The sequence below is a fragment of the Hylaeus anthracinus genome, unplaced genomic scaffold (assembly GCF_026225885.1).
Source record: "Hylaeus anthracinus isolate JK02 unplaced genomic scaffold, UHH_iyHylAnth1.0_haploid 12001, whole genome shotgun sequence".
NCBI classification, from domain to species: Eukaryota; Metazoa; Arthropoda; class Insecta; order Hymenoptera; family Colletidae; genus Hylaeus; species Hylaeus anthracinus.
The window spans coordinates 21,523,807-21,547,945 of record NW_026534348.1 but is presented as its reverse complement, the minus strand read 5'-3'; the positions used below and the strand labels follow the sequence as shown (position 1 = coordinate 21,547,945).

Below are 24,139 nucleotides of genomic sequence, written 5' to 3'. Positions count from 1 at the left end.
GTGTCTATTTTATTTTTAAAAAAACTTCCTATAGTCTATTTTGGATAACCCTGTACTTATAAAGTATCACGTTGCTACATTGTATTAAAATGAGTTCGCAATACTTAATTGCAGCGTTGCTCAGATTTCCTGACAAATAAAATTAATTGCATTCTTATGTATACAAAATAAATTTGCGTCACTGTTCAAAGAAAATTGTTCTATTATTGTTTCGTATGTTTAATCTGCGATTAATGTATTCCATTGACGATGAAAAGAACTCCGTAGAAAATATTCCACGACACATCCATCACGCAATACCACGTGTCGAACGCTCTGAGAAAAAGAATCTTATTATTCAGCCCAAGCACGCGGCTGTCGATATCAGAAGCTCATAAGAATGACTGGATTGCCCGCGTGACAGCATTATCGATCGTTTATTACCGTTTCACGAGTTGTCCAAGATCTTGCACGAGATACATTCGAAGTTTATCACTCTCGAAATTGCCACTTAACCGACACGCGTAATCTGCAGCCAGAATTTTAATTACAAACTTAATTACAAGTGCGACTCGCGTCTGCTATCACCGAGTTAGTTCTAGGCGCGAAAAAGTTATCGAATTTTCCGCCTGTGTTTGCGATAAAATTGTTCGTGACTTCGATCACGTAATTATTTTCCACAATACGACCAGAGACTGGGCGAATATTATTCGTATTATAAGTGAAGAAAGGAAACACTGTGTAACGTTTTATTTGTAACGTTTGTTAGATTTAATTTTTATTTAGGTAATCTGTTATTCGTTCGACATCAAATATAATTTTATTTTAAAATTCAATAACATTGATACGAGTTAAATTCCAATTTTTAAAATACATTGCTGATAGAAACATTGTTGCACAGTGTGTTTTAGATTATTATAATTTACGACGGAGATATACATTATACTTATTATGCTTGAAACTATTAGACTCATTCGACGTATGTTATATAAAAGTGAAACATTATACAATAGGAATTTGCTTTGTATTTTAATGGATATGTGGGTGTACGATTGAAGTGTAAGAAACATTACCAAATACAATCAGAAGCATCGAAAGTTTTCGTTAGTGAAAATTGCATAGATGAGTTTATCATTATTTTTGCGATTGATTAAAATGACCATGAACAAAAAAAAATAGGAAAACTATTTTCTTCGTTGAATAATCTGTTTGAATTTACACACATTCTATTAGGTTGTCCCGAAAGTTTCTTTCGTTTTATTAATAATTAATATATACACAATATTTTATGTTTTATGTTACATTACTGAATTGTGTACGATTCATTTCGCTTCATTACTGTTACAACATCAATGTCTAAGAAATTAGATTGTCTATTTATATAAAGACTGCCACAGAAAATAATTGAATGCAACTCACGAAAGAAACTTTTGGGACAACCTAATATTATAGTTTGAGACTTAATACTTAAATTTTAAATAGTACAAAATAATAATTGATACAGTCCTGCTACTATAATTCCTATATTAATAAAGAGAACAAGTTAATAATGGCACTGGGTATTTTTACAGAATACACAGAATATTAAAAAAAATAAACAAATGAACTTTTCCGAAAAGAGTAACATAATACATAAACATGTTTTTAGAAGTATCATATCATGTATATGTATTATATATTATTAATTCTAATTTATGAAATAAAATCCTATTCAGGATATTTTCAATGTAAAATGAAAGCATTGTTTAAAAAATAATCAAATTTTTATTATACCATGTAATATTTAATCTAAACAACTAATTTTATTTTACTACCTGCATTAATGTATTTATGATATTGTTGTGATTTTTAAAAAAGGTACCCATTTTTGTAAAAATTCGTATATTCATACACTTTTAAATATTTTTTGAATCCTTTCGAACTATACGCTTCCATTATGAATTATAATGTTTAGCTTTCATCGATACTTTCTACCATTGAAGTAAACCTGCGAGTAATGAACGGAAGCCGTAATGAAATATTTATGAACGCGACAAACTACTGAATTATGATACAATTATGATACAAACAACTCCTGCAATGTTCTTTTTTTCGTTCAGCTCCTATTTGCAAGGAAAACTCTTCGTTGCAACCATCGCGGGCAGCTCTACACGCGGTGAACGAAACAAGGGATCCTGATGACCGGAAATTTAATTTCCCCTCAATTGGTGAAATTCGAAGAATCGGTGATAAATTTTAGAACGCCGATTATGTCAACGTAGACGGACGGTGTTATATAATCGAATTCTGTACACTAACATCTGCGCTTGGTAACAACTATGACAGACGAAAGTGTTAGGCATTTAATTACGTAAAATGATTAATTAGTTTAGCGATATTAATTCGCAGAATGTTATCTTTGTGGTTCTTACTTCTACGATGAACGTGAGTTAACGAATCGACACTTGGTACGCGAGGGCTTCACTGTCTTGTTTATTATATATGTTAAAAATAGGAGTCCATAAATAAGTGTACCTTCGTTGATTATCAAAACAAAAACTTGACATTAACTCAAATTTATTTTTATAATTAGTTTGGCATGCATACAAAGTCCAGGTAAATGAACTTGAATAAACAATTACACGAAATATATTCGTGCAAATCTAAGATTTTTCTCTCGTTTCTTTTAGTAATATTTGACAAATCAATGTTTTCATTAAATTTTACTGTATTATCATTTTTCATTTGCATTCGATGCAACTGTATTAAACTACAACAATTTAATTCAAACAGTTAAATTTTAAATATTGTCGAGTATAACTATGTTTAAAAAAATAAAAATTATATGCTATTTGATGAATCTTTAATAATGTGACAATTTATGCAAACGTAATATCGACATTTTTGCAGTTTTATATCTACTTCACGTTTATATCTTCGTAAAAATAATATTTTCTTTGCGTGTTTCTCCCGGCGCGATAATCGAAATTATATTCAGACCGAGATAAAAGCATTTCCTACAGTAGTCTGAGAAAAGAACTCGTCAAACGCTTGTACAAAAGGCTTCCACATCAGAAAGCATAAACTTCCTCGAATACCACTTTCAAAGCAGTCACGAATACCTTCCGCAATTCCCACACGCGTTTCCTTTGTCAAATAAAAACTTCTTTTTTATCAGTAGCAGCCCCGCAAAACGATTAACGCGTGTTCTTATCGTAAGTTACTTTTATATTTTGTTTCATATGTAACATATTTGTTTCATTTTGTTTCCCTTTCACATTTCACATAATTTTCATATATTCTCGGATTCTTTGAGTTGTCTACAGGCATTAGAATCACCCTTAGCTAATGTTAAGACTAACTCATATATTTTTGAAATAAAAAGAAAATACAATTTATTCAATAAAATTAAATATAACAGTTACGTGAAACTATTTTGGGTCCCATCGTCCCATCGCATTCTGGTATTCAGGGTAAAGAGGAGACAGACAGAGCAGCCAAAATGACTACTTCATCGACTTCCCTCAACATCTCTAAAATTCCATTTACCGACTTGTATGGTATATACAAAAAAGAGGCCAGGATGGTTACCACAGAAACTGTCAAGGAACAGGGGTTACATAAAGGCAAAACATTTTTCCAGACATTTTTTTGCGCTGGTTCTACGTCATGGTTCTCACGCAAAAGACTGAAGAGAAATTTTGTTATAGCAATTAATAGAACGCGTGCTAATCATTACCACCTTGGCAGCTTCAATGGCACGTATAAACATAATAACGAGCAGTAGTTGTAGATGTGGCCAAAGCGATGAGGATTTAAATCACATCATTTGGCAATGTGAATTATACGAAGCTCCTAGGGTTGATCTGCTAAGATCCTTGTATATAAAATAATTTTTTGGAAAAAAAATGTAACCGATTTCAAAATAGGTACAGTGAAAAGTATGAAATAATTTCTAGTTAATTTATATGAATACGCACTAGCTCTAGATATAATTGCTTAAAAGTATGGGAAAACGCAGTGAAAAGTGTGAAATAATTTCTACTTAAACTGCATTGTTATTCACCATCGTTTGATGAATTTGGTTAAATTATTAAATACTTTTGGTAGAGGCGGCAATATTGGTATATAACCAATAGGTTTCATGCAATAACAACGGTTATGAGCAATATACAGGATGACCCAAAAACGTTGGATGTCCTTGAAAAGACTTGTTTCGCGGGGGAGGGGGGGTTGAAACAATTTTTCCTTAGCGAAAATGTTGCTCGAGGCTTCGTTAAGTAAATATTCCAGAAACAGAAACTCGCGCTCTGATTGTTCGGGGGTTTCTGTCAATATCTCCTTAACAAAGCCTCGAACAACATTTTCGTTAAGAAAAAATTGTTTCAAATCACCCCCCATCCCGAAACACCCCATTCAAGGACTTCCAACGTTTCTTGGACACCCTGTATAATTGCAAATGGGATTATCAGGAATATATTTGCAACTACATGTGAAAGGATTGATTACGTTTGGTAAATTCCTTGTCGAGCTGCACCAGAGCGTAGCAATTTCGCACCAACAATGGTTTTATAAACAATAAAAGTTTCCATAAATTTTTGCAAATGGGAACATCACGAATTCATCTATCATGAAATGCGGAAGGTTTCATCGCGCTCGGTAATTTCCTCACCAAGTTACATCATATAATAGGAATTTTGCGATAACAATAGTTATAAACAATACAGAAATTCATAAATTTTTGCATCTGTGATCATTGCGAAAACCTCTCCGGCAGCAAAATGTAAGGGGTTTCATCGATTTCATCGGTTTCAGGCCAAATATACGTGAAATAGTACGCTTTTGCGATAAAAAGTGATATGAAGTGGTAAAAAATAAGACAAGGACAAACGCTTTGCTATGGGACCAAATGGCAAATGCTCTTCCAGATGCAAAAAGTTTCATTCTGATTAGTCCATCCGTCTCGGAGTAAGAAGCAAGACAAAATGTTTCCGTAAAAAAAAAAAGGTAAAAAATGACAAATCGCAAAAAGTCGTGATAATGAGACCACCGGAGGGGGGGGGCATGCTCTACAAGATGCAATAGGATTCATTCCGATTGGTCATTCCATCTCGGCGTAATCGGTGAACAGACATAAAAAAGAAAAAAAGAAAAAAATATACATGACAAATTGAGTAACCTCCTCCTTTTCGAAGTCGGTTAAAACTGGGTTTTCAATTGCCCTTAAACATTGATATATTTATAAGCGAGCCGAACATGAAAGCTTGTCTGCGAATCTTTTCCTTTTTTAATGACTGTTCTATCTATTTAAAAATATAGTCTATTACTTGTACGTTATTTGTATCACCACTGTATTGTAAAAATTGTAAAACGAAATAGATCCTATAGGGTCTTCAGAGCGTTAAATAAATATATATATATATATATATATAAAAATTACGAACTACGTGATTTCCTGGGGATCCACTTTCGAAATATGAAGCAAACCAGAGGACAACATACATGCAAAATTATCCATATTAGTACTCCATATGTATTAGTGCCTGTACCGAAATCAGAAATTTCCTGACAAATCACTTTCGAGATACAAAAGCAAACCAAGGGCCAACTGATACATGGAATCTTGTAACAATTTCGTTGTATTCAATAATAAGCGAGAAAGTGAAACTCTCGCGAAGCTTCATGCGTCATGAAATACAGTGACTCACGAAAGTATTTGAACACTTAGTACGGAATACTTTATTAATTAAAATAACTACATTATATAATATTTACTGCAATATTATTAACACTGTAAGGAGATACGACTCTGCAGATTATATAGGTAAAGTTTCAAACAAATCGAAATATGTAAACAATAGATTTGAATTATTTCTTGTTAAGATAGAGATTGTTGGAGCCACAAAAGTATTTGGACAAGTAATTTTTAAATCTTTAATATTTAGTAGGTCCGCATTTGGCACGAATAATATCCTGTAAGCGAGTGTGCATACTGTTTACTAACATTTCTGTAATACTTGGCGAAATAGAATTCCAAACTTGGAGTATTTTTTCCTTTAAACTTGCCGTGAATGTTATATTACATTTTTGTAATTCTTTCGCCATTATTGCCCATAGATATTCAATCGGGTTAATATCAGGGCTTTGTGGTGGTGTATTATACATATATAATCCATTCCTTACCAATTTTTGCAATGTGCTTAGGATCATTATCCTGCTGAAAGTAAAAGTCTTCGTATATACCCAATTTTCTTGCACTTTTCTTTAAATTTTCTTGTAAAATGTTCGAATATTTGTATTTATCCATTGTTCCTTCTATGAAGGTCAAATTCCCGGTCGCGTTTGCCGCCATACATCCCCAGATCATAACTGAGCCACCCCATGCATCACCGTAGCACATAAGTTCTTTGGTCCATCTCTGTATTTGCTTGTCTCTAAACAAAATTGCATCCGTTTGACCCAAAGACGTTAAATTTTGATTCATCTGAAAATATCACTTTATTCCAGAATACAGAATCTTTACTAATAAATTCTTTGGCGAACTTCAATCTTTTCTTTTTATTAGTATCACTAATATATGGCTTCTTTCTGGGAACTCTGGCATGATAATCATTTTCACATAGCACTCTTCTGGATAATTCTGGATGCACATCTTTATTAAAATTCTGTTTAACTATTGTTTCAAGTTTTGTAGCAGAAAGCTTTGGATTTTTTCTTTATTTCGGGAAGCAACGCTCTTTCTTCCCTTTCGGTTAATTTCTTTGGTTGGCCTGAACGGTATTTATTTTTTAAAGTTCCTTCAGATTTCCATTTTTTAATAATATCATGTATCGTAGATCTATTTATATTTAATAATTTACTTATTTCACCATACGTCTTTCCTTCTTTACGCCACTCGACAATTAATTTTCTCTTACTTTCAGGAATTTCAGATGTTTTAGGACACATGATCAATATCGTACTATCTCACAATGAATGCTAGACTCACACTGACAAATGTATGTACGATGATGACTAACAACAATCAATATTTTTACATTTAGCGACCGAAAAACTGAGTTTCCATTGATTCTTGGAACTCATTCTTGTGTGTTGAAATACTTTTGTGGCTTCAGCAATCTCTATGTTTACAAGAAATAATTCAAATTTATTATTTACATATTTCGATTTGTTTGAAACTTTACCTATATAATCTGCAGTCTCGTATCTCCTTACAGTGTTAAGGGGGTATTATCGTCTAGAAATTTCAAAAATTCGATTTTTTTTTGCATTTTCTTATCATTTGGGGTTTTGAGAAAGTCCCTCTAAAATATTAATTTGAAATTCGTAGAGCTCTCATAGTTACAGAGGCTTAAAGGCGGTTCACTAGTATTAGTGCTAAATGTATAGCAAACTTTAAACGCGTTTTTCTCGAAACAACATTTTTCAAGTCTAACGCACGTTTCTCTCAAAAACTATTGGACCGACTGACTTTTGGTTTTACACACATTTCGAGGGCACCATCGCCTATGGTCTGAACTAGAATTATACCGATAGCTTGAATATTTTAACCCTGCTCTCATATTTTAGTTGACAATTTTCCGGGAAAATTAAACCTTAATTTTCAAACAGCTGCGATTTCGATAAAAAATTTAGTACTTACTTAAGTCTAGTTCAAACGATAACTACATTCATATAGATTGAAAAAAAAATTTGTTTTTTTTTTTGTCTCAGACGACTAGAACCGCCACAGCCTGTACGCCCGATTGAACGAGCGTCCCACACCACAACCTGCATAACAGCGCATAACTTGTATAGATTTCAATGAAGTATTTCATAAAATTTTGTGTTGTTAGTTGAAACGTGTTTTATTATGCATAAAAAAACCCTGGTACTGTAGGCTTGATAGTTTTCGCAAAATTAATTCCTAAAAATTACTGAAAAAAAAACAAACTTCTAGACGATAATACCCCCTTAATAATGTTTCAGTAAATGTAATATAATATATCTATTATAATTAATAAAGTATTTCGTATTGTAAGTATTGAAATACTTTCGTGAGTCACTGTAGGTATACTGGCCCATCAGATTGGGAAGATTAGCGTATTGCAGGTCACTGCATCCTACGATTTACGGTCCAGGCAAACCGCCACGTGCAGCCTATTCCCCACCACTTTCCGTCTTGGAGGCTCGCCAATGAATGCGCAGTATCCCCCACCGCGGTTCCCGCATTGGATGACGATCCTCTCTCACACTACACGCGCGCTCCGCGGTAAAAGGATGGGATATTCCCCGTGGATACACGTGGCCGCTGCTGCCGGGTTCGACGACCTCGACTGTGCGTCCTCACGCAGTGCTTTTCGGTGATGTACCGGTGGGGGATGCGTATGATGTCCCCTTGTTTCCCCCCAGGAGGTACCGACCCTGCTGTCTGGCGACGTTTCCCTCGCGTAGCGACGGCTACTCGACACTCTCCGACCACGAGCACTCGAGCAAATCGTTCTTCAAACGAATTTCGATCGGATAATACCCGATGACTGTTCCGAATTTAATTTTAACAAAGGAAATTCAGCAATCGAGGACACGCTGAAAAATTGGAATTTTTGCAGAAATAAAGATCCAGCGGACCTAATCACAAAGTGCTTTTCCATTTTGGATCAATATTTTTAGAGAATCGCTTTTTTTGTTAAACTATGTTTCTTTTTTGCTCTGATCGCTTCAAATGCTAATTTTTTCTTCACGTTACCATTAAGTCATCCCACAAGTTCATGTCTTAAATTCTGTTTATATTTAATAAAATGTACAGAAATTTTATAGCGATGATGTAATGACTTTACTAAAATGATGGGAAAAGATCGTTGAAACAAGGGATTTTTTCTATAATACTTAAAAGTATGTTATTACATTTTAATTTGAGTAGCAGAACAATAAATGTCACGAACTTGTGAGATTACCTAATATAATGTAGTGAAATTAAGTGGTTTACATTTATTTATCAGATTTTTATTAGGCCACTTATTATAACTGGCACATTTCACGTTCAAGACTAATACTAAAGACTATTACAGGAATGCCGAATACACGAAATTTGAAGAGTCTAAAAATAAGTTGAAATACGATGATTATTGTATGATGAATCAGAAAGTGGAAATTTAGTTGACTCGCGTCGCGTATAGCTGTTGATTTTAAGAATCCATACTTTATGTTTATATCGTTATGTTTATATCGTGGAGGTGCTTTTCGCGAAGCAAAAGTTTCTTTCGCGACTTGCATTCAGCTGTTTTGTCTGACAATGTTCGTGTAAATAGTTTTTCTAATCGTTAAAAACAAACTCTTAACGTTTTGTTAGGATGTTCTACCTCATTTTCCGTACTCTTCAGGTATTGACCAATATGATTACTATTTATTCCTATCATTAACAAATTTTCATCGTGGTAGAAGGTTCAGTTCAATAAATTACATAAAAATGCACAATCTTATATTAGAAGTTATGTCGGACGTGTAAGGATTTAGATTTCTTTAATTTTCTTTAAATTTTAGGTAGTTTTTTTTCTTAAAGTAAGTCTTGATTAGTCCTATTACCATGCTCAAACAAAACCTTGCAGACTGCAATCAACTATCTTATTCCCCTCGCGTCTCTCCACTTTCTCCGGTCGCTCGCTTACCGTAGCTTTATCGTTGGAACTATTTTTGCACGCGCTCTCTTTCCTCCTTTTTGATCCTTACTTTTGCCTCTCGATTGGGGCACGAGCGTGGAAAGAGAAGCACTGATGCACAATGTGTGCACTTTGATCGTGGCGAGGGTTTAAAAGTTCCTGTGAAGTTGCGAAATTAAAGAAATTTAGTGGTTTATTTTATTCTTTATCAAAAAGCACATTGTAAAATGGAATAAAAATAAATATTTTCCGTAGTTTGTACTTAAATGTCTTTATACTATTTTGTATTTACTTTATACTTGTACCACAAAAGAAATTCACAGATTTATTTTATTTATTATTCGATTACTTTATGCACTTACTTTATTTTTCTTCTAAAGATAGATCATTGTATTGGATGTTGTGTTTAGTATAACAATAAAAAGGAATTAATTTTGTATTAAATGGTTTTAGAATATGCTCTAAAAGAACCACGTGAGTTCTCTAATTTTCTTCATACTCGTTCGTATGCACTGTTTTAATACACAACCCGTAAAATTAATAACATGAAACTAATGAATAATCGAATAATGAAAATAGTAATACAATTCTACCTTACGGAGTCAGAAAAAAGTTTTCGTTTATCAAAGTAATCCACAAGGAAACAAAATAGAAATACTGCTCCGCGATATATTTTTCATATCCATCAAATTCATGTCTATATTTAATACGTTTAAATTTTATAAAGAAACAATCGTTTAAACGACATTCTGGTTTTCTATAAAAGTGATAAATACTTAAACCAGCGAATGCCGTATCAGAACTTCAGAATTCTATTAAACTTCTCAGAATAGAAACAAAAACTACAAAAAGAACCACGTACAATAATCGACGAAAAAAGAAAAGAAAAAAAAGGAACATTTCACTCGTTGTATCGAAATAATGCGAACCTTACATTTTCCTTGTAGCGTGGCACAGAATGGAATTTCAATAATAAAAAGACATTACTTAAAAAATGTCTTCATGTATGAATAAGAACTTCCGAAGTATCTGACCGCGATATAACACGTGACAATGGCTGGAACAACGACTTGGCGATATGGTGTACGCACACGGATTCATAGTAACATGAATGAAAGGAATAACATTGCAGCACTATAATCTGCATGCGAGCTAGGCCTTAGATAAGAATTTTGCTATTCCATGACGCAAACGAAACACGTGCGCGAACATGTGGCAGTACTCGAGATACTTTATCTTTTCTTCCCACCTTCTTCGGATGTTTCAAAATAGTCACAAAATCGTAAACTACATACAAGATAACACGTAAAAATAGATTCCAACAATTAAAAGTCTATGTAGAGTGATGTGATATAGCATGCCTAATTGAACGACATGTAAAATTATTTCAAGGGATTATAGATAGTCCAAGATGCTATATTTTATCTTTTGTTTTCAACTCCTTCGAGGGTTTTGAAACAGTCACAAAATCCCAAACTACAGAGTAACTGTTAGATATAAACGGGGGTAGTGGTGAATATAACAAGTTACGCTAATAACCTTCGTTATACATAAGACAAAAATACTTTTATACGAATCGAGCATGCTTGTTACTACTGTTCTGTATGGTACGTGCATTGATACAACTCTTTTTGAGATGAAAGTGATATACAGTGGTAAAGAATAAAACAAGGCCAAATGTTTGTTATGGTACCAAGTGGCAGTGATGCTCTACTAGATGCAACAAGTTTTCATCTGATTGGTCCATCCGTCTCGGAGTAAGAAGTAGTACAACATTTTTCGATTTTTTACCTCTCAAAAAAAAAGTAAAAGCAAAAAATGACAAATCGCAAAATGTCTTGATAACAGAATCAACTGGGAAACGTACTCTCTACTAGATGCAAAAGGTTTCATTTCGATTGGTCAAGCTATCTCGGTGTAATCGGCGAACGGACATAAAAAGAAATACATGTTGAATCGATGTTGACCTCCTCCTTTTCAAAGTCGGTTAAAAAATGACTTATACCAGATAAGAAAGTACGATTTTGTATTAAACCATTTTCGCGCCAACATTAAAGTATACAATGATGGAAAATTCATACAAAAAAAAATTTTAAACAACTTTTTTAACAAGTTAAAGTGATTGTTTTCACCGAAAGAACTCGTTCTTTTTTTCAAACTTGCAGTAATTTCACATTTCACCATTTCTACGGGTTTTTCTTAGTTCACATAGAAGAAAAATGTATGAAAATGAAAATTTCATTTGGTTTTTTTTTGGTGTCAAACCAAAATTACGGTCTGCATCTTTCCCGCCAATAGGTGCTTTTAATTGTGAGGTGCCCTACAAATGTGCGTCGCAGTCGACTCAATTTGAATATTTCTCGTTGAAACAATTTCTACAAACTACTCAAATATCTATGAAAATAGGAGAAAAAGTTCGATAAAATTAATTATTTTTTTCCATCCTACAAAAATTCACGAAAAACCGCTTTTTTCAGACCTTCTAATTAAGGATACCCCCTTAAGCAGTGTCTTATAATTATGTCCAATCGAAATTGTATTATTTTTCGAATAAATTAGAAATGTTTTATAATTTTTCGCAAAATTTATGAAATTGTTATTAAAAAATTAACCATTTTCGTTTGACGAAGTGTATTTTAATATAACTACATTATTAAGTACCTAAACCAATATTTTTCGGGATGTCTTATAATTATGTCCACCAGTGTAGATCCGTATCAATTATATGTATATAGCACATAATTAATATCAATTTTCGATATGGATACTTTTATAATAAATAAAACGCGATCCTAATACCGTGTACACCGGGTAGCCATCAATACAATCGTAAATGTAACAAAAATAAAAAAATAAATGATGGGTAATCGTCGTATAACTTCGAGTAATTGCTTTTACCGATTAGATATTCTAATTACAGTGCAAGCTCTATTCTTCTATTTGAAATTGTATTCGTTTTCTTGCATTGCTAATTCATACCGATTAGACGCTTAACCATTTCAACGATGAATTTCAAATGGATTTTTTCATGCTCTAATTAAACACACAAAGTAAAGCATTCAAAGCACAATAAAACACAGATTGGTTCAACATTTAATTTTCTAACTAATATGTGCACTTTTGGAATGTGTGACTGAGGAAAAATTATAAAATTGTATGGTGTTTCTTTATAAATACAGTGGATGTAGAAAGTATTCGTACACCGATCAATTTCCAAAAAAAACTGTGTAAAATTGTAATTTATTAACTTATTTTTTTATAAACAATGACATTCTACATGTTGTAGGAAATCTCTAGAATAGACAGATTACAAAAAAAAAATATCTATTTATGTAAGTTGCGAAATTAACAAGAAAAGAACAATTAATCGATAGAAATGTTGAAGCAATAAGTTTTTTGGAAAATTGATCGGTGTACGAATGCATTATAAACCCACTGTAAATGGTATGTTTACCTTATAAAAGTACAGAATTCATTTTTATAGGTTATACGTTAACACGTAGAAACAATCCAGTGTTGAACCTATTAAAAATTCTTTAACAATTCTGAAAGTTAATGTGTGTTATAATCTACACCAAGTTTGAGGACGTTAAAAACCAATAAACGACAAATTCGAAAGTCATTACTACGTGTACAAAAGTTCGCATTTGTATATCTCAAGCTTTCCGTTAAAATTCCGTTTCCCCTAAATTTGCAAAGAACTGTATAATAAAAATGAAACGTGACTTTCCGGCAACAAGATGATACACGTGACGGCGGATACGGCGAAACCGACGGTTGTTACGTGCTTAAAGCACTTAACGAAATTAAGGCGAAAGAACGTGCCTTGGCTTTGCATGTGATATCCAATCGTGTGGTTACGCTGGTTCACGTTGGCCACAATTGCGATCACACGGCTCGCGTCACGTGGGTCTGCACGCTTGCATATCGTCGCGAAAAGAAATGGATAATGCTCGCGATCGACTAAAGATCGCGGAACGTTGATTCGTTTCGCGCGAGTATCGCTACAACTGTCGATTTTTTAGCATCTTTAAATCCGATCGTTACGACTTGACATTTAAGTGGTCTCCCTCCTAGCGTAACGCCTTAAAAGATTAGGAGATATCTGGGAATATTTTCAAAGAAAATTATAAAGTATATCAATTCAAAAGTAGAATGGTGGTTTATGATCGTTTGGTCGTTTTACGTAGTCAATGACTGTTCTGTTGGGTAATTGGTTTTTCGGAGAAAAGAACATTTTTAGGAAAGTGTATTTCTTGAGCTAAAGAAGAATGGCACAGATACCATGGGAATTAATTTCTCATAGCAGAAGAGTATGCAGACTTTATAAATGTGTTTTGCGATCCTTAGAAGACTATCGTCACGACAGACTTGATCTTAGGTATGAATCAGTTTTTTAATGAGACAACGTTTCGAAGAGAATCGAAATATACGTGATGCTCGTATTGCAAAACAAATTCTATTAGATGCTGAAGAAACTCTATTTAAAAGAATCCATTGGCAGCCGAAAAAGTTTCATACATCCATAGGCGGAGTAGCTTACGAACGTGAGGTTCTTCTTTCAGATTCTGTACTTGACTATTGGGATCCAATGGAAAAGGCTCAATAATATCCAAAATATTTTGCACAAAGAGAGGAGCTCAAGAAGGAGTATGAAGAGCTCTATAATAAGATGTTTCCTGAAATTCCTAAAACTGCTGCAGATAAATAGATCCTCACAGTAGAATACATTAATACTTTTATGGTTATAATAGTTACATGTAATATTTTTGTAAATATACGTATACGTATCAATTCAAAAGTATGTCTGTATATTAATACATATTTAACGTATATTCTCTAATCTTTTCCAAGTAAAAATATTTGTCATTGTCGTAGTCAACCAGAGTGCCTTGAAATAATTTGTCCGCATGGCGAACTTGATTAAGGTATCTGCAATTATCCAAATCAAACGAATCAAAACAATTCTTTACCTGTAGTTATCTTTTAGTTATCATGCTAGACAACATTTATTAAATGTTTTAAATGGCCTCAAAATATATATATTTTAAATAAATAACTATTCATTATTAGCAATGTTGCATTTATTTAATTTAAACAAAATATCACAGCATTTCAAATAAATGTTATTTGTGCCTAAAAGGATTGTCTAAAGATTAAAAAAAATTCCTTTCTTGCATCAGCAATGATATTCAATAGCATTTAGCTTTGATAAACTTGTATACATCGTTAAATCCATAATGAGCTCCAAACTTATTCACAAATATATCCAATCATTTAATCTTAACTAAATTAACTGTTTCTCACGTCTACTTTGAAGTATGACAAATTTCCATTTAAATACCATTTTTCAATTGGAAGACAAGATCTTTTAATCCAATTTATCGTTGAAACATCTTGCGTTACATATTTATACGTGTAGGTATGCAAAATGTGCACGTCTATGGATCTATGCCAGTTCTAAATCGAAAATAATGCAATTCTAGTTACGAATGGAAATAGCCCGAACGGAATGGTTTTCGCGAGAAATGTAATTCATACATAAATTTGCATTTTATCAAACGAAATAATAACAGCAGTTAATGTCACTTACAACTGTGTACTTTAAACACGCTCGAGTTCATTCGATTTACCTTGTGACGCGTTACTGGGAAATTAACAGTAGAATGTACACGTGCCTTTGGAGCGAATGACTCAACGTCAGACGATAATTAAGACAATGGTGATAAGATTGAACATCGCCGTTATAACTACACAAGATCATTATTAAAATGAGAAAAAATAATTTGACTATTAGAAATGATTTCATCAAATTGACATCAAATATTCAGTTTACTTATTAATAGACTGCGAATTTTGTGCACTTATTATAAAAGCTAAGCACTCATGTAAAACAAAATATTAAAGTTATTAACTTACTTTATATTTACTTTATTTAAATGCCTTGAATATGAACTACAAACTGGAACGATATCGTTTAAAGTATGTTTTTTTATTGCGAAAAGGCTGCACAGAGAATGATGAAAATTTATACTTTGAAAAATCCTAAGTAGCAGTTTAATTAATTTTCTTAGATAACGTGTTAAGGAGCTTGGAACATCAAAAAATGAAAACAAATCACCTTTTTTTTTTTTTTTTTTTTAATTTAAGCGATTTTGAACAAGTTCACGCCAAAAAAATTGAATTTGGAGCACTAGAAGTGGTAAAAAAACTTTTTGACAAAAAAATGGAATTACTTTTTTACAAATTTCCTTTTTTTCTCACAAAAAAAGTTCGACGACACGAACTCAGTAAAAAGAACGCGACAAAACTGTAAAAAATATAACGAAATACAACTGACACCTTTCTCGATGAGAAAACAACGACAGTCTTTGCAGAAGACCGGAGACGCGATTACCTTGGTCATAGCCATAGGGTATTGCTTTCTAGGGTAAAGAAGACAGTAAATTTCCGTAAAAGCAGTTATAATCGATTTTGATAAAATTAAATACGATTTGATAACATTTATATCGATAATCGAACCGGATATAGAGATTTTTAGTTTTTTGCGTCTCCTGAAAACCTAGGTTTTTTATACAAAGGTACACTTTTCTCAGAAACGGTTAAGCCGATATGAACCAAATTTTTTACACGTGTTTTCAGATAGTTGGACCTAATTTACACCGAGACTTTTTTGGAAATCCAAATGGTTAATTTTTAAAAATGTGTAAAGTTGAAAACAAAAATTCATAGGTTTGCGCGGCGATAACTTTTCTTGGAATCAAAATAGTGAAAAAACCTCGTTTTTTTTACTAAGTTCGTGTCGTTGAACTTTTTTTGTGAGAAAAAAAGAAATTTTGTGAAAAAAAATTCCATTTTTTTTCTCAAAAATTTTGTTTACCACTTCTAGTGCTCCAAATTCAATTTTCTTTGCGTAGAATTGTTCAGAATCGCTTAATTAATTAATTAATAATAAGTTTTTTTTTTTTTATTTTTTGATGTTCTCAGCCCCTTAATAACGTAACAAAAATGTTTGATTTCGTAAAAACTTGATATAGAGAGCATTTGAACCTCAAAGATTTATGTATGAAATAAATTGAAAAACTTACCAAATGTGCTTTATAGCATACCTAAAATACTCTCAAAATTAAAAAAAGATTAAATACTTTACTCCCTAAAAAAAAATGACGAAATATACTTAATATTTAGCCTCGGTTTGGCCGCTTAACACGTTGGTTGACAGACTAAAACTCTTGAAAATGTCTAAAAAGTTAAAATTTGGCCTTGAGACTTATGAAGATTAGGTAATTTAACATTTGTCGTAGTATTTAATTTTCCAACCCCTTCAAATTCACGAATTATATTCAGATTTGATTTCGTTACCACCCAACCTACGGAATTAATTTTGTTAGTTCCTTGATCAAAAATCCTGTCACCCATTACTGGGTGGCGTGGTGACCAACGTGTTAAAGGAATTTCAACTATGAACGTTTCCAAATTCTCTGACCCATGATTTCAATAGGAAAATTTCGTAACGTGCGTTTACAGATGGCTATCAGAAGTTCCGAATGTAGGAAGAAATCGTGAACGACCTTACGCGTGGTACACGTGCACACTCATGCAATGATTTTGTCCCATTCTGAATCGATGGATTGGGCTGTGACGAAACAATCTCGTAACACGATCAACGACGCAACACATAAATCTGCAAGCCTCTCTACGACTTGTCACACGCGTTACACGTGTTCTACCACAAGTAACACTGCGTAACCCGTTTCGATGCATCAGCACTCAGCAGACTACTCCTGATGAACAAGGATGTAGTAACATTAAAGGACGGAGAAGCCATCTTGGACGAGCGAAAACCATCGTTAATTCAACAATCATATGAAAGTGGGACAGCTTATTTCTGTTAAAATCGAATTACACATAAAAATTGATTCGGCTTGTGTGTATTACATTAGTGCAAAAAAAACATCTATTTAAAATTTGTCTTTCAAGAGATTAAATAAAATATCAATGCTGGAGCCATTACACGACAAATCTTTTCAGAGAAATTTTCAGGTATGGTTAGACCTGCAATGGAAACCAAGTATTTTCATGTTCTACAGGATATATATACACAGGATGTACACAGGATGTATACTCTGGAAGTACATACGGATTTTTCAAAATATCAACTCTCATAAAAATAGTGAACAGTCGACAAAAAAATCTCGTCTTTAGCAGAAAATTTAATCAAAATTCTACGTAGCAAGAAATGTTCTCAATTCATCGTAAAATCCGTATGTATTTTTAAAGTATACACATATATACATCATGCGAAAAATGAAAATGCTTGGGTTTCTTATGTCAAATCTAACCATACTTGAAAACACCGATTAAAAGTTTATCGATGTCATGTAATGAGTCCAGCATCACTATTTTATTTAAAAAATCCGGAAAAAATATTTTCCTACTATTTAGCACATGTATGACAAACACCAGCAAACAGATTCTCTATTGAATCGACTGTTTAAAAATAGAAAATTGTGGAATATAGCTACGAGTGATTTTTCCTCTTTAATTCCGCGTTTTAACGATCTTCTATGAACAATAAGCGCGAGTATCAGACCATAAATCTTTGCGACTTCCGTTATTTAAATAAATGTTAATAGGGAAAATATGTTTACATATTGTGCGCTCATATGCATATATGTATAATAGACATGTTTACACAGACTGCATGCGAACTAAAATTAAAAATAATACTGACAAGTAGTAGATAAGAATTAATTTAAAAAAAAATGATATACAAATTGCTTCGTTTAAAGCGGAACGGTTAAATATCTCCCAAGGGAAGAAGGTATTAAAAAATGTTTCAACAAAAATTATTTAGTAATAATGAACAAATTATATAGATCAATATGTCATTTATTATTCTCGTTATTAAAAAAAAAGCTAATCTTTATTTTATTTCTTGTATATAATGTAGTATATACTTAGGTTATAATTAAATAAATATTATTAAAAAGAAAACTTTTTCTCGGGCGTACGATGATACCCTCTTTAGATGCCACAAATCGTGTATAAAAACATAAAGTTTAGAATTCTTTCTGAAACACGCCCTTACTGTAGGCAAAAACATTAAAACAATAAATTTTCAAAACCGACCGAACAAGAATTGTCATTGTTCGTAATCTCGACGTTTGTAACAAAACAGACCGACATAATATAAAAAAAACGAAACAAATAATATTCACTGCTATATAGGTGGGCAACACACCGAAATTAAATGGAGCGTAATACAGTGAGTGTAGAAAGTATTCGTACACCGATCAATTTCCAAAAAAACTGTGTAAAATTGTAATTTATTAACTTATTTTTTATAAATAATGACATTCTACATGTTGTAGGAAATCTCTAGAATAGATAGATTACAATAAAAAAATAGGTATTCATGTAAGTTGTGAAATTAACAAGGAAAAAATAATTAATCGATAGAAATGTTGAAGCAATAAGTATTTGGACAACTGTTTAAAAGTACTTTACTGGAAATTTGATGTTTTCTAATTCGCACGGAGCCATAAACTAATGTGTTTACGTTACAAACTCTACTGTAAATGGTTCGTCATAAAAATCGTACAAATACTTATTGCTTCTATACTTTTACCCATTTTTCGTATTTTTTTGTTAATTTCACAAATTATATTAACTAATAAATGTTTCTTGGATTATATCTACCTTAGAGGCTTCCGAGAATATGTAAAATATAATTGATTACGAAAAAAAGAAGTTGAGAAGCTACAATTACACACAAAAGTTTTTTGGAAAATTGATCGGTGTACGAATACATTATACACCCACTGTATAACTGACTCGTATCGGAAAATAAGCGAACGGTGAAATGTACACGCCAGGATCGGCATGGCGAATGATAGAAAGAGATCGTTCACGCCGGATTGAAATTCTCGTTGACCTTCCCGTAAGTACCCATTTCAGCCCTCGTTGTCTTCCACGTGTAAATGTCGTCCACGTGCGACCACGTATGTATATCGGCACACACTTTACATGTCTGGGCTAAAATAAGTATTTAAGTGAAATCAAGCGTGGGCTTCGCCTTCCAGGACGCTCGTTCGTCGCACAGCGAAGTATTTTGGCCTCAAAACCTCGCCAAAATTAAAGGATTTTTCAGATTTTTATGAAATTTCGTACCCCAGGATTTTTGTGATCGCTGATTACGAGTCTTATGTCGGAATTCAAAAATTTGTCATGACGGATCCAATATGACCGATTTGTATTCTAACAAGTTATTAGTACATTGCGGAGTCTCATGCAATTACAGTGGAATAGATGAAAATATTGATGAATCTAAATAAAAATGTTTATGCATGCAAAAGTATATAAAATATCAAGAATAATATGCGTGTTAGATCGTATATAACATTTTCAAAAAAATTAACTTTTTTTCCGAAAAATACATGCACAATATGTTTGCTCCATTACTGTTACAACATCGATATCAATGAAATTAGATTGTCTATTTATATAAACACTGCCACGCAAAATAATTGAGTGCAACAAGCGAAAGAAACTTTCGGGACAACCTAGTAGAAGTTTTCTAGATATGTAGAATCATAATGTGCAAAGAAAACATTCATTTTCTTTTATTATAGTAGCAATAAATCATGGTCAGAAATCGATTACGTCAACAACAGATCTGTGCTAATTTGCGTACATTTAACAAGTGGTATTGTTATGCTTAAGTGAAGTAAGTTTCTAATCAAAAAATAAAAAATGATCATAAAGAAGTTATTAATTGTATAGTTTTGATAAATTTATTAATAAGAATCTCTTGTTATATTGATAAATGTAAATTTCTTAGATAAAATAAAGATATTCTACAAAATTAATCGGTTAGTAGGAATAGGAACGTCAAAAAAAAAAATTAAAATTTGTTCGACAGTGTTGTACATAATCTTGAAAATTGACCAAGTCACCTCTTAGGCGAATAAACAATTGCTTATAACTTTTAAACTATTCAACTACAAACGATCCTGAATCACATGGAAAAAAACGGATTTAAGATATCTCAATGTCGGGTGCTGGTCATTTTTTCAATTTTTGTCATTTAATTAATGATGGAACTACAAACTAAACTATTGTTACTATTAGGTGAACTGGAAAGTAATGTCGTTTTTGCCATCTTAAATACTTGTTTATCATTTATCAGCTCATTGATTTTTCTGGTATTGAAAATTTGCACACTAGGTGACAAAAGGCTGCTGACAATGAGGGCGATTATATAATGAATTAAAGATAGAAATTTATTGGAAAGTTTGAATTTAATGTAAAAGAAACGACATTACTTTTCGATCTACCTAATACAATCAACTACAGACGAAACACTATCATTTTCTCTAAAAAAAATTAATTTTTTGAAAGTCGGATGTCAGCCTCTAATGGCCAACAAACTTTTGTATAAGCTTAAATACAGCAATATAATTGTCTATTTTACTTAAGATATTCTTTATTATACAAACAAAATCAAATTTAAGGAAGGTAGAATTAAATTAAATTAATAATCTATAATTTTTCAAAATTTTAATCTGTAAATATTACTATTATGTTCAACAATAACCGAAACATTATCGTCCACAATTCTATGTATGTATATCGTTCTATACGTACTACACATTCAACACTTTTTACATTTATAAACATTTAGTTCATAAATCTAAATTCCAATAAATTAACTTCGAACTATCGTTACAAGTACTCACATGAATTATTAAGTTCAAATGTCGAGAATTCTCCACATTTGCAAATGTATATTGTAAAAGAATGATTACTTAACGTTTCGGAATATATTGACAAATGATCGTCGCGCGAAGAATCGTCATTTGTAATAGGAAACGTGTTTAAGTACACCACGTGTGGTGATATCCGTATAAACATTCTATATTTGCAAAAGCTGTGCTCACAATTAGTCAGAACCACGTTAATTTTGCTGTGGCAGTAAGCGATGCTATATTGTAATAAAAAAGTATATGGATGTGTAAGTTTGTGAACGGAATGCACACTTGTATTCTCTAATTAATTTCCAAGTAAATATTGTCAATTAAATCCGATCTTGCTTATAGTTTTATCTCATAATTTGGAATTTTCTTTCTATAGACTTTATTTAACGATATCGAAGTCACCAACTTTTTCCAAATTTTTCTTCCTTCTTCTGTCTGAATGTTTGATCAGCTACATTCAAAAATTACTCAATGTATTTCGTTAAAATTTTGTACGTGTGTAGATATTTTTTCAATTTAGAGAACAAACTATCTTATATCGAATGCTATTTTTTTTTTTAATGGTTTTAGTTAAATCAACATTCATCCGAACGAAGCCTCGCGGAAAAACTAAATGCCTAATAAGCACAAGTAGAACAAAAAATACATGTACAAAAGTTATAATTAAAACAGTTGTGGATGTAGATGTTTAAAATCGATTTACAGGTAACAATTGCTTTGGTTTGTGTGTAATCGATCAGAGCAAACAAAATTCATGTGAAATTTGTCCATTAAGAGATTAATTATCGGTAAAGTATTAATAGAGATCAACATACACTTTTTCTATGATTTCTAACATAATGTACAGTGGGTGTAGAAAGTATTCGTACACCGATCAATTTCCAAAAAAACTGTGTAAAATTCTAATTTATTAACTTATTTTTTATAAACAATGCCATTCTACATGTTCTAGGAAATCTCTAGAATAGATAGATTACAAAAAGAAGTAGCTATTTATGTAAGTTGTGAAATTAACAAGGAAAAAATAATTAATCGATAGAAATGTTGAAGCAATAAGTGTTCGCACAACTGTTACATTTTTAAAACTTCGTTAAGAAAAAAAAACGAAATTTACATTAATTTATAAATATTAATACTTCGTGGGATTTCCTCTTGATTTTATAATTACTGCAACTCTTTTAGGCATTAAATTAACTATCATAAATGTCGATGTTATTCGGGGTGGCATCTTCTTTCATTCCTTTATTAGAGCATTTTTTAAGTCTTTTTTACTAGAAATTAAATTTTTCTAACTAGAAATATTTTACAATAAACATATCATAATTAAACTCCATACGAATAAGTTCCTACATTATCATCTATCTTATTCATTATCTATTATTCGAATAAGACTTCGTCCATCTCTGGTGCAGACAAACGCAATAGATATTATCACTTTGACTAACTTTTGAACTCACCGGTTTGCAGGTTAAGCGTGGGATGTAGCCACGAGGATTTCCAAACAAATGTTTCTCGTAATCAGGTATCAGTATTCTCTGATTCCGTTGTCAATCATTCAGTCCAGCACCGATTAATTACAGAATCACTTTCGTGATGCGAACGTTTGAATTTCCTCGTTAGTTAAATCCCCAATCGCGTTTTAAATCGATATTAGAACACACTACAAACGTCACTTAACGCACGTATTTGCGAACGATTTAGCGATCGAGGTTACGGAATTGTTCGAATTTAATCTCAGCAGACCATTAAACCATGTTATACAATCGTGGAACGATAACTGCACGGTATGCGAGCTTTCAGTCAGAACGATCCTTCATCCTGACAGTACGGAGGGATGATCGAAATCCGCCAGTGACAGTGTCTGAACATCGACTAACGGCGATCGAGCACCGCCATGTTATCCCCCCTCGTGGTTGCGCGCAACATGGTCACGCGTGCGTAGATGCACGATTCTCGTGCACGCGGCTCGAGCTTCGATATCACGACAATCTCAATAACAAAAGCAATGGCACGTGCATCCCCACCTCTAAGCATGGTCTTCCAAAAGATTCCGCGGGAAAGCCGTGCAGAGCACTCCGTCACCAGACACCAGGACCTGGACACCTATGAAATAACATTACTTGAAATACAGGGTGTCCTAAAAATGTTCTAACACCTTGAAAGGGGAGGTTCGGGAGGTGATTTAAAACAACTTTTTCCTTAGCGAAAATGTTGTCCGAGGCTTTGTTGAGGAGATATTAAGAAAAAATCCCAACCAATCAGAGCGCTCGTATCCCGGTGGAGCGCCCGCGGTGGGAGTAGCCTACGCGCTAGGTGGCCGCGCTCTGATTGGTCACTGTTTTCCGTTAATATTTTCTCAACGAAGCCTCGGACAACATTTTCGCTAAGGAAAAAGTTGTTTCAAATCACCTCCCGAACCACCTCTTTCAAGGTGTTACAACATTTTTGGGACACTCTGTATATTGAAATATATCAAAATTAAAATATCATTTCATACTTGGTATGATCGATTGTATCGAATTGTATATTTCAGTTTGTTTATTAAAAACGTTGTTGTTTTGTTTTTCCTGTATGATTTGATTTGCTGCTCTTTGCCTGACATATGTTGTATTAATGTAATAAAGAGAAGTCATTTCAAATAAATAATATTTCTTTAATTAATATTTAGTGTACAGTTTAATTAGTAACATAATCTAATAAAATATTACTTCAAAAGCACGTTATTTTGTTTTATAATTATTTGGAATAATTGCTTCAAATGATTATGAAGTTGTTCTTCAAAATGAC

At 32.6% G+C, this 24,139-nt stretch overlaps 2 protein-coding genes across 6 annotated transcripts in view; both read right to left on the bottom strand.

The window, feature by feature from the left end:
• LOC128891250 (uncharacterized) overlaps positions 1 to 2,256 on the bottom strand; it is a 256,897-nt gene extending 254,641 nt beyond the window's left edge. For all 5 annotated transcript variants that reach the window (XM_054150645.1, XM_054150641.1, XM_054150643.1 and 2 more), the window contains exon 1: positions 2,247 to 2,256. The gene's annotated coding sequence lies outside the window, so the exon portion shown is untranslated. The remainder of the gene's footprint in view (positions 1 to 2,246) is intronic.
• LOC128891272 (uncharacterized) overlaps positions 1 to 23,413 on the bottom strand; it is a 50,042-nt gene extending 26,629 nt beyond the window's left edge. The window contains exon 1 of the mRNA XM_054150686.1: positions 22,810 to 23,413. The gene's annotated coding sequence lies outside the window, so the exon portion shown is untranslated. The remainder of the gene's footprint in view (positions 1 to 22,809) is intronic.
• Between the last annotated feature and the right edge of the window lie 726 nt (positions 23,414 to 24,139).